The sequence below is a fragment of the Lolium rigidum genome, chromosome 1 (assembly GCF_022539505.1).
Source record: "Lolium rigidum isolate FL_2022 chromosome 1, APGP_CSIRO_Lrig_0.1, whole genome shotgun sequence".
NCBI classification, from domain to species: domain Eukaryota; kingdom Viridiplantae; phylum Streptophyta; class Magnoliopsida; order Poales; family Poaceae; genus Lolium; species Lolium rigidum.
The window spans coordinates 297,538,812-297,550,660 of NC_061508.1; positions in this window are offsets into that span (position 1 = coordinate 297,538,812).

Consider the following 11,849-nt stretch of genomic DNA (forward strand, 5'->3'; position numbering starts at 1 on the left):
AGATTGACTACCATTAGAGTACTACTATCACTGGATCCCTCATACGTTCTTCTCATTCATCAAATGGACGTTAAGACAACTTTCCTAAATGGAGAGTTGGATGAGGAAATTTACATGGACCAACCAGATGGATTTGTAGCAAATGGTCAAGAAGGAAAGGTGTGCAAATTGTTGAAGTCTTTATATGGTCTCAAGCAAGCACCTAAGCAGTGGCATGAGAAGTTCGAAAGAACTTTAACTGCTGAAGGCTTTGTTGTAAATGAAGCTAATAAATGTGTGTACTATCGCCATGGTGGGGGCAAAGGAGTCATTCTTTGCTTGTACTTCGATGACATACTGATTTTCGGAACCAACCTGAATATAACATCAAGAAGACCAAGGATTTCTTATCTCGCTGCTTTGAGATGAAGGATCTTGGGGTAGCTGATGTAATCTTAAACATCAATCTATTGAAGGATGACAATGGTGGGATTACACCGCTTCAATCTCACTATGTGGAAAAGATCTTGAGTCGTTTTGGGTATAGCAATTGCAAGTCTTGTCCAACGCCTTATGATCCTAGTGTGCTGCTTACAAAGAATAAAACGACTGCTAGAGATCAACTGAGATATTCTCAGACTATTGGCTCGCTTATGTATTTGGCTAGCGTTACGAGGCCTGACATTGTATTTGCTGTGAGCAAACTTAGCTGATTTGTCTCAAATCCTTGTGATGATCACTGGCATGCTCTTGAAAGAGTGATGCACTATCTAAAAGGCACTGCGAGTTATGGCATTCACTATACCGGGTATCCGAGGGTACTAGAGAGTTATAGTGATTCAAACTGGATTTTTGATGCTGATGAGATTAAGGCCACTAGTGGATATGTATTTACACTTGGTGGTGTCGTTGTTTCTTGGAAGTCTTGCAAGCAGACCATCTTAACGAGGTCAACAATGGAAGCAGAACTCACAGCACTAGACACAACCATTGTTGAAGCATAGTGGCTTCATGAACTCTTGATGAACTTACCTGTGGTTGAGAAACCAATACCCGCTATCCCAATGAATTGTGATAATCAAACTGCGATCATCAAGGTTAACAGTTCTAAGGATAATATGAAGTCATCAAGGCATGTGAAGAGAAGATTAAAATCTGTCAGAAAAATGAGAAACTCTGGAGTTATTGCATTGGATTATATCCATAAGTCTAGAAATTTGGCAGAACCCTTCACAAAGGGTCTATCACGTAACGTGATAGATAATGCATCAAAGGAGATGGGTATGAGACACACCGTTTAAGTTCTCCACAGTGGTAACTCATTCTATGTGATCGGAGATCCCGTGAATTAGAACTGGGAGACAAGCTGTATGTCAACTAAGAGGAAAGTATCCTTACTCCTTGTATGATACCACTCCGTAAAATATGTAATACTTTCCTAATCTGCATGGTAGGCTGATTTATCTTAATGTGTTCTAAGTGGCTTATTTAAGCACAGATGTTGTCCTGCAGAACATCCGTCGAAGAACACACCTATATGAGTTTAGTTGTTCAAACGTCGCAACCAATGAGAGTTGGGTGCCCTCTAATAAACTCATGAAAGGCCATGGAGTATGACGCATAAGCTCCACCCGTGGGGAAGCCCTGCGACGACCTAGTACCGGTCAAGGCTCTTTCTGAAGCTAGATTAGCAGAAAACTTGCAGTTCAAGGCTTAGTCCACTATTCAAGTAGCAGTCTAGTGTAGCATAGAGTTCTGGTGAAAGTTCTGATGGGTTCGTTGCATGAAAAACAAAAAATTCTACCGTGAACATGAACAAAAACCAAGATCCAATCTAGGAATAAGCAAGATCTAATCTACCAAGATCGAAGCAACGAGATGTATGTGAGACTAACCCTCGAAGATTCCAAAGCCTACGAGATTAGATCTCGTTGTTGATGTAGTCGATCGTCCTGTGCTGCAATCCGGCAGCACTTCCGTACTCGGTCGTGCGTACGGTGTCGATGAAGCCCATCCTCTCCCCGTTCCAGCGGGCAGCGGAGGTGTGGTAGATCCCCTCGGAATCCCAGCAGCACGACGGCGTGGTGGTGGTGGTGGAGGAGAAAATCTGCAGGGCTTCGCCAAGCCGGAGCAGATGTGTAGTGGAGGAGAGAGGGGGAACCAGTGCTAGGGTTTCAAGGGTGTGCGCACCCTACCCCCTCCCCTCTTTATATAAGGAGGAGGGTCGGTTTGGGTGCCCCCCTAACCCCCTAGATCCATCTAGGGCCGGCGGACAAGGAGGGGGAAGTTTTCTTCCCCCCAAGTTGATCCCCCTAGGGTTTGGGGGAACCCTAGTGGGCTGGCCGACATGGGCCTTGAGGGGCATGTGCCCCTGGCCCATTAGGCTAGGGTGAATCCCCTCGGCCCATGCTAGGCCTCCTAGCATCGTGGGCCCACTAGTGGGACCCCCAGAACCTTCTAGAACCTTCCCGGTCTTTCACCGGAAAAATCCTGAACTTTTCCGAAACCTAGAAATCAACTTCCATTATATGAATCTTATTCTCCGGACCATTCCGGACCTCCTCGTGATATCCTGGATCCCATCCGAGACTCCGAACAAAATTCGGTCTCCATCTCATATTCCGAATCTACTTATGCGACAGTTTAGTGACTGAGTTTTGTTCAACTACAGATCTTATGGAATTATTTCATTTGCCTCTTTCACCTGAAGCATATAATGACTGGGAACAATTACAACATGTGATGAATGAAAACTTGCAGATTACTACTGAGAATGACAAATGGGGAGGAAAATTTACATCAAAAAATTCTACAGATATTGTTTCCGAAACATAACACCACCAGCTCCTTTCTTGTGGATATGGAAATCAAAAATTTGGCCAAAACTAAAGTTTTTTGCATGGTTGCTACTAGCAGACAGACTGAATACTAGGAATATGCTAAGAAGGAGAGGTATTAATATTGATAATAATTTCTCATGCCCATTGTGTAATTCTGGAGAAGAAGAAACGTTGGTTCATGTATTCTTCAAATGTCCATTCAGCTCTAGTTGTTGGCCCAGATTAAACATTATTTGGCCTGCTGCAAATACCTCAATTGACATCATATCACAGGCTAGCTCGATGCATCAAGGAAAACACTTTTTTGAAAAAATCATTATTGGTGCATGGGGGATCTGGAAAGAGAGAAACAATCTTATTTTTAGAGATATTAGACCAACCAGAGCTTCGTGGAGAGAAAGAGTTTGCTCTGACTTATTATTGCTTAGGTTCAGGGTTCCTCAAAACCTAGTAGAACACATTTTTAGTTTCATAGACTCAGTTTAATTTTTTTCTTGGTCTATGTAAAGGGTGCTTGCACCATCTTTGTAAATATTTGTGATAATGAATGAAAAACCACGGTAGGAGCCTCTCCTACTGTGTCTTGGTTCAAAAAAACTTAAGCGCATCACCCTACGGTTCGTGAACTATGCGGACATGACCGAGACTCCTCTCCGACCAATAACCAATAGCGGGATCTGGAGATCCATAATGGATCCCACACATTCAGCGATAACTTAGTGACCGATTGAACCATTTACATATGATACCGATTTCCTTTGTCACGCGATACTTTACTTGTCCAAGGTTCGATCATCGGCATCTCCATACCTAGTTCAACCTTGTTTCCAACAAGTACTCTTTACTCGTTCTGTGGTATGTCATCTCTTGTGACCTAGTCACATGCTTGCAAGCTAATTAGACGACATTCCACCGAGAGGGCCCAGAGTATATGTGGTGACCCTGCATACCACTGCATGTTGTAGTATGCCAGTCGTTGATATAACATTCACGAAGTACCATTCCGCAAATATTACATCCCTCAGAGTAGTACAACAGAACATAGCAGGTCCATAACTCATTCATTTAATATTACAATAATCATACACATATCGTCTCGGAGCTCCTCTTGGGTCCAAAGAGGAATACTCCCGGGTTCGAGGCGAACCCAACTTAGCTTACAATATAGATGTCTCATTAAGTTGTACAATTATTCTCTCGAGCAGCTAAATACTAAGAGTTCGGGCTGCTCGGCTACTACTACTACTTGATGTTCTAGGCTTAATCTCCTCCGGAAGCCTCCCCGGTTCCGTAGACTATGAGATAGTCTATGCCTTCAACACCTCCAGAGAGGTCTGGTTCTTCATAGCCGATGATCTCGGCTCCTTCAGTGTGGTCGTAGCCTTCCTCCAGACGATTCAGACAATCTAAGCAAGGGATTTAAGTTTGGGATGAGTACGAGCGTACTCAACAAGTTCATTATAGAGAAGAGGTGTTTAATGCACTAGCTACGATATTAGACCAGAAAATCTAATACCAATGCAAGTTTTGATAAACATTTCTTCAAGAGATTGCTTTTATTTCCAAGAGCTATGTCCGTCAGCCTTCACTGGTTTACTAGAACTTTATGGAGCTCCTTTCCGGCCGCGTTCGCAGTTCCTTATCCCGGAACAGGGAGTGACAGGTCACGGTTCTTTACACTCTGCAGAGGTGTGTTGCTTTACCCATAAGAGATCTTAACCTTGGTGCCAACCGGGCAGCTTTCCCGTCCACACTTCCTTCGGTGTGAGGCCCGGTATAAGGTCATAGTCAATCATATTCCTCCGCTACCTCGCACACCCACCCTTTGTTGCAAACCCCGACCCTGGGTCCTCGCCGGTCCCATTATTCCCGTAATTTCAGGGTGGACCCCGACCACGACAACAGTTCTGGGCTCTACCATAAACTCCTTCGTCGGCAGCTGCAACCCATCATAGACCGCATTACCGTGGGGAATTAGAGTGGGATCCCCACCCTCCGGTTGTTTCGCAAGACACAACTGCTACGGCAAGCAATGCTTTACCGTGGGGAATTAGAGTGGGATCCCCACCCTCCGGTTGTTCCACCAGATACAACTGCTACGGTAAGCGCATCCGTTGATGTACAAGAGGTGGAAATACGATTGACTAGTCCGTCCCATTCCGGATCTTATGGTTAACACGGGTATTACGGCACAAGAATCATTGGCGACATTTGTTGTTTAATCCTAGATGGATATAAACCCTTGCAATGGAACCTCCACCATATCAACACAATCCATGGTTCCATTGCCAACCACATAGTCATATTCATAGTTATGAAAATAGTGGTTTTGGTTTTTATGCAATAGTGATAACCATAGTATTTTGCAAGTAATTTGATAGAAATACACAACTGACATGAGCAAGTGATGAACTTGCCTGAACACTGCAAAGTTTTGCATTTGGATGGTGTGGACTGACCCTTGTCCTCTGTCTCTGAAAAATAGCATCATTGTCCGATAAGGGCAATGGTTAAAGAAGCAATTATGCATGATTCCAGTTTTAGGGTTTTTCCCCCCTTCCGAAGTCGTTATTATTTCATGTGAGAGGTTAATACTAAGAACAATTTGGAGATTCTCTATTTAGGGTAAATACAACCTTGAAATATTGTCAAGGTGTTTTTATAGTCCAATTACATTAATGGACTTATTTTCTTTATTGAAAATAATATGTGTGATTTAAATCATTATTTAAATCATCAAATTAAGACTTATTCTTAATTATCTTCAAAAATTCTCTTTGATATTTTATTTGGTTAGAGAATTTTATGCTGGTTGATTTTCATATTTTTAATTATTTTTTAGAGCTCTTATCAATTTTCTATTGAATTTTAAAGTTTCTGGTTTTTAATTGAGTTGTGAAAAGTCACAATTGCCCCTGGGCCTACCTGTCAGTGGAGCCCAGTGGGTTGGGTTAGACCAGCTCGGGTCCAACCGACCCGAGCGGTCGCTCACTCACTCACCCCTCGCGCCGCCTCGACCTAACCCTAATCCCCTTTCTCACTGCGGCGACCTGCGTCGCCCTCACCGTCGCTGGCCGATTCTGGCGATCTCCGGCCGCCATGGCCCTCGCCATGGGGCACAATCGAACCGCCCTGTGACGGCGATCCTTTCCATCCGCGTCGATCTGGAGCAGACGCCGCTCCCGCTCGTCCTCGACCCTCTTCGCCATGGCTAGGGTTACGGGATCCGCGTGATCCCGCGGCTCCCAGAGCTCCTGGCGTGATGGCGCTACCGTGGCTGTGCTGCCATGGTGGGGTGGTGCTGTGGCGCCGCCATGGCCTGGCTTGGCCTGGCGCCGCCGCGCCCTGGCGTGTGCCGCCGTGGCCGCCATGGTTGTTTGCCTGCTCGACCCCGGGTACGTTCGCCATTTCTCCCTCTCTCTCGTGTGCTTGTTCTTCTTCCTCCTCCCTTAGTTCTGGTCACAGCTTCTCCTCCTTGTGGAGAGGATAGCCGTGCTCATGCTACTCTGTGGCCGTGCTTACTGCTGCTGCGCTGCTGCTGTGCTACGTGTCTGTCTGTGTCTGCTTATGCTTGATGTCTTGCTTGTGCTGCTGTGCAAGATTGCTAAGCTATGTGCCTGTGAAAGCTTTCTTTACTTGCTAGAATTCTTCCCTGTGCCTCTGTTCTTGTTTCTATGCTTGCCTGACACTCATGTGTATTCATATATGCTTCAATGGCTTAATTGCAGTATGCAATTCTTGCAAATTTGCAAGTGCCTGAGCTTCTGTGGCTAGTTCTTGTGCTCAAATTCATGAGCATGCTCATCTGAGCATTGCTGTTGGCTTAATGGTATGATTCAGTGATGAGCACTAAGTGCTTTACTTGTTTAATGGCTCTGATTATTGTTATGACTTGATTATGTGTGTGTGCCATCCTTGTCTAGCTTGATCCAGTGGTACATCATGTAGTTGATGTGCTTCTGGATACAATTATAAATCATCCATTTGATTATCTGTGAAGCAACTGTCGATTATGTGTGGCTATATAATTATCTGGTTCATGCTCTGCTGCTCAGTGATGCTCTAACATGTATTGGCATGCTATAGCAAGCCCTGATGATCATATGATCATTTCTTGTTTGTGAATTAGTGGGTGCCCCTCTCTGTGACTCACTGGTACTCATTCAGTGCTATTTGTGCTTCCTACAGACTTAGTCTGGGTGTGCTGGTGCTTGTCCAAGCATCAGTGACTGTGTGCAATGATCCTTTGGATCATCTGCAAGACCCTGTGCATCAGTAGCTTATCTGTTTCATTTATCTGCTTAATTTGCCTTGTTATTTGGATAAATGATGTGAACTGTGACACAGTGATGATCATATCAATTGATTTGCTTGGGCTAGAGGGATGCCAACAATTGTTGGGGACCCTAGCCCACTCTGAACCCACTTGGGTGATGATGCATGTGTAAGGCTTAACTGTTTGGATTGGTTGTGTGGTTGAGGTAACCCTGACAGTAAATCCTTGCTGTTAGGGTGGCTCCCACCAGTGTTGGCTTTCTTTGATGAATAGGTGCTTACTGGCTAATCACTTGGTGAATTACCAGTGGCTTTGGTGTTGATAAACAAGATAGGCACATGTTGCCTATCAGTCTGATGGTTTAGCTAGACTATTAGGTGCTTGGTGAATCTGGATGGCTACATAGGATTAAATCCATGCTTGGATTTCTCTGGTTGTGACACTGTGTTGTCACAACCAGTGTTCCCTGGTTTGATTTCCTTCTAGCCTTAGTTGTATTTGCTGGCACCAATTGGTTTAGCAACCAAGTGATGATACATCCAGGGTTTCATACCCTTTTTTCTTCTGTGTGATTGGTGCATATGCTTATTTATGAACAAAACCATCTGGTTTGTTCATGATGATTGGTATACCTCACTCCAGCTCCAAGAATTTCAGTTGATGTAGAGGTTTTGCTTCTGGTGGTTTGTTTAGCTTGCCCTGCTCCTCCTTGTGAGCTTGATGCTTCTTGGTTATGTGCTGTGGTGGTGAAAATGTGTTGAACAGCAGTGGCTGTTCAAGCTGTTCTTGTGTTCTTGTGTTCTTGTGACTTACTCTGTGAGGCTGCTGTCGATGGAATGATCTAGGGTTTACTGTGGCAAGTTTTATATGCTTCCGGCTTTGCTCTGTTGGTCGACAGCTTGGCCTGCAGTTTGTGGTGACTCACTCGGCCTTGTGTGTTGTTACACATGCACACTGCCCGGTGAGCAGAGTTGGTCGTGTGTGTGTCAAGTGCCTTGTACTTGGCTTGGTTCTAGTGGTGAGATGATCAGCTCGGCGAGCTGATCCATATCTGCTCAATTCCGAGTTTCTTTTAACTCTGCCAAGTGGCTTTGCCACTTGGCTTAATCCTTGTTTGGTTTTTTGTGTGTGTGTGCAGGGACCAAGTGCTGATCAAGATGAAGATCAAGATCTTCTTGAGCAAGAATTGCATGATGATCACAATGTAGTTTAGGACATTTAAATAACTTGTAATTTTCCTTTTTCATTTTCTATTTCATCAATTCTTGTAATGTGTTGTAAATTCATTTATCTATTCTGGATATTGTAATGACATTGTATTATGTGTGTGGTTATCAATAAAGCTCAAGTTTTCCTTAATGAACTTTATGTAATTGTTGTATTACTTATATTCTTGCTTAATGATAATTGTTTGCTAAATTATCTCAAGTTTGAATTATGTGATAACCATTTGATGTTTGAATTTGAAATTCAAATTCAAATTTGGTTTGAATTCATTCAAACAACTTAACTTGTAATTGAATCATGCAACTTATGATTTCAATGCAATATCACCTATCTCTTCTCAAAACCCTAATCTAGATAAGTAGGAACAAGTTCATCGCACTCTCGAAACCCTAGCCCTGTAGGATGTCGAGAGAGAAACCTGTCCCTCTTAGATGCAGTTTTGTTTTAAAAGCGCGAAATTTCCCCGGATTTTACCATGCAATGCACATCCCTTTCTAAAATCTACCCCTCGGTCGCCTCTAAACCTGGGACATTACAGCCTTTCCCCCTTAAAGAAAACTTCGTCCCGAAGTTATGGTTGTAATACCTGAAGAGTTCGGGGTATGTTTTCCTCAGGTCTTCCTCCTTTTCCCAGGTGGCTTCCCTCTCGGGATGATGCTTCCATTGAATCTTGCAGTACTTTATAGCTCGATTCCTGAGTTGTTTCCAGTTCTCCTCGAGAATCTTTGCTGGCTTCTCGATGTAGGTTAAGTCTGGTTGTAACTCGAGCTCTTCATGTGATACTGGTTCGTCTGGGGTCTTTAAACACTTTCTGAGTTGCGACACATGGAATACGTTATGAACCTGAGATAACCTTCCTGGTAGTTCCAATTCAAATGCTAACCCTCGGTTTTGACTCAGAATCTTGAAAGGTCCGATGTACCTAGGGCTTAGCTTTCCTTTTACTCCAAACCTCTGAAGTCCTTTCATCGGTCTCACCTTAAGATATACCATGTCTCCAACTCGTGGCTCCCATGTTCTTCTTTTCTGATCGGCGTAACTCTTCTGTCGGCTCTGGGCTATCTTGAGCCTATCCCTGATAATGTCAATGATTTGTTGCTTTTCCTTGACATAATCAGGGTTGAACTCTTTGCTTGCTCCGGCTTCATACCAACAGATCGGTGATCTACACTTTCTTCCATACAGAGCTTCGAACGGTGCCATCTTGATGCTGCTTTGATAGCTATTATTGTATGAAAACTCTGCTAGTGGCAAGTGCTCCTCCCATGATCCTCCGAAGTCTAGGGCACAAGCCCTAAGCATATCCTCTAAGATCTGATTAGTTCTTTCCGTTTGTCCACCTGTCTGAGGATGATAGGCGGTACTATAGTCCAACTTGGATCCTAAAGCTTCGTGTAGTTGCTTCCAAAATGCTGACGTGAACACGGATCCTCGATCCGACACGATCTTCTTGGGCACTCCATGTTTACTCACGATCTCTTTGATGTAAAGATCGATGAGTTTCTCTCCTTTATCTTGCTGGTTCACCGCTAAGAAGTGTGCACTTTTCGTCAACCGGTCCACGATTACCCATATCATGTCCTTCTTTTTATTGGTCATGGGTAGTTCGGTGATGAAATCCATTCCTATCTCCTCCCATTTCCATTCTGGAATGGGTAAAGGTTGTAACTTCCCTGCCGGACTCTGATGTTCAGCCTTCACTCTCTAGCAGGTATGGCATTCCGCTACGTATTGTGCTATTTCTCTCTTCATGTTGTTCCACCAGAATAACTCCTTGAGATCCATGTACATCTTGGTACTTCCCGGATGTATGGAGTATGGTGTTTGATGGGCTTCCCGGAGTATTACTTCCTTTATTTCAGCAATATCCGGAACACAAATTCTCTTCTGGAACCATAATGATCCCGATTCTCCGCGGTGGAATTCTGATGGTCTTCCCTCATCTATTCTTCTCATCTCCTCCACGATGAATGGATCGTCCAGCTGACCCATCATTATCTCATTCTTCAAGTTAACATTTAGCTCATCGGCTACTTGTAAAGCTGATAGTCCTTCATGAGCTTCCTTCTCCCAAAGTTGTATTTGGGCTTGACTTATTTCCTCCCTCAACTCCGGTGATAACTCTGGTTCTACTCCGCCAGTGCTCTTCCTACTTAAGGCATCTGCTACAACATTGGCCTTTCCTGGAGTGTAATTGATGGTCAGATCATAATCCTTGATTAGTTCAAGCCATCGTTTCTGCCTCATGTTGAGTTCCTTCTGAGTAAAGAAGTATTTGAGACTCTTATGATCTGTATAGAGCTCACACTTGGCTCCATAGAGAAAATGTCTCCAAGTTTTGAGTGCAAACACAACTGCTGCTAATTCCAAGTCATGTGTTGGATAGTTTACTTCATGAGGTCTGAGTTGCCTCGATCCATAAGATATCACTTTCCGATCTTGCATGAGTACGCAGCCCAATCCATGCTTGGATGTGTCACAGTACACGGTGTAATCCTTGCCAACTTCAGGAACTGCTAACACCGGTGACGTGGTGAGTTTCTCCTTCAGAGTTTGAAAACTCTTCTCACACTCCTCCGACCACACGAATGGTGTATTCTTTCTTAACAGCTTTGTCATTGGTCCTGCTATCTTGGAGAATCCTTCAATGAATCTCCGATAGTATCCTGCCATTCCTAGGAATCCTCGGATTTCCTTGACAGTCTTGGGTGCTTCCCATTCTAGAACTGCTGCTACCTTGCTCGGGTTAACAGCGATTCCATCTTTGCTGATGACATGACCAAGAAATTCCACTTGATCCAGCCAAAATTCACACTTGCTAAATTTGGCATAGAGTTGATGTTCTCTTAGTGTTTGCAACACTAACCTCAGATGTTCGGCATGATCGGCCTTGTCTTTGGAATAGATCAAGATATCATCAATGAATACGATGACAAACTTGTCTAGATATGGCATGAAAATCTTATTCATGAGATTCATGAAAATTGCTGGGGCATTGTTTAATCCAAAAGGCACTACAAGGTATTCATGATGTCCATACCTTGAGACAAAGGCAGTTTTCGGAACATCTTCCTTCTTGATATTTATCTGGTGATAACCGGATCTTAGATCAATTTTGGAAAAGACTCCCGCGCCTCTAACTTGATCGAATAGATCTTGTATTCTTGGAAGTGGATACTTGTTCTTGATTGTGACGTTGTTCAGATTCATGTAGTCTCCACACATCCTTCTTCCTCCATCTCTTTTATCCACGAAGATCACAGGTGATCCCCATGGTGAAACACTTTCTTGTATAAATCCTTTCTGTTCCAAGTCGTCCAGTTGCTCCTTAAGTTCTTTCAACTCCTTAGGCCCCATCTTATATGGTGCTTTTGCAATCGGAGCTGTTCCTGGAATTAAGTCGATAGTGAATTCTATCTCCCTATCTGGTGGCATACCAGGTAATTCCGTAGGAAATACATCCTGGAATTCATTTACTACGGGTATATCTTCCAATTTCACCTCCTTCATACTGTTCAACTATAGCT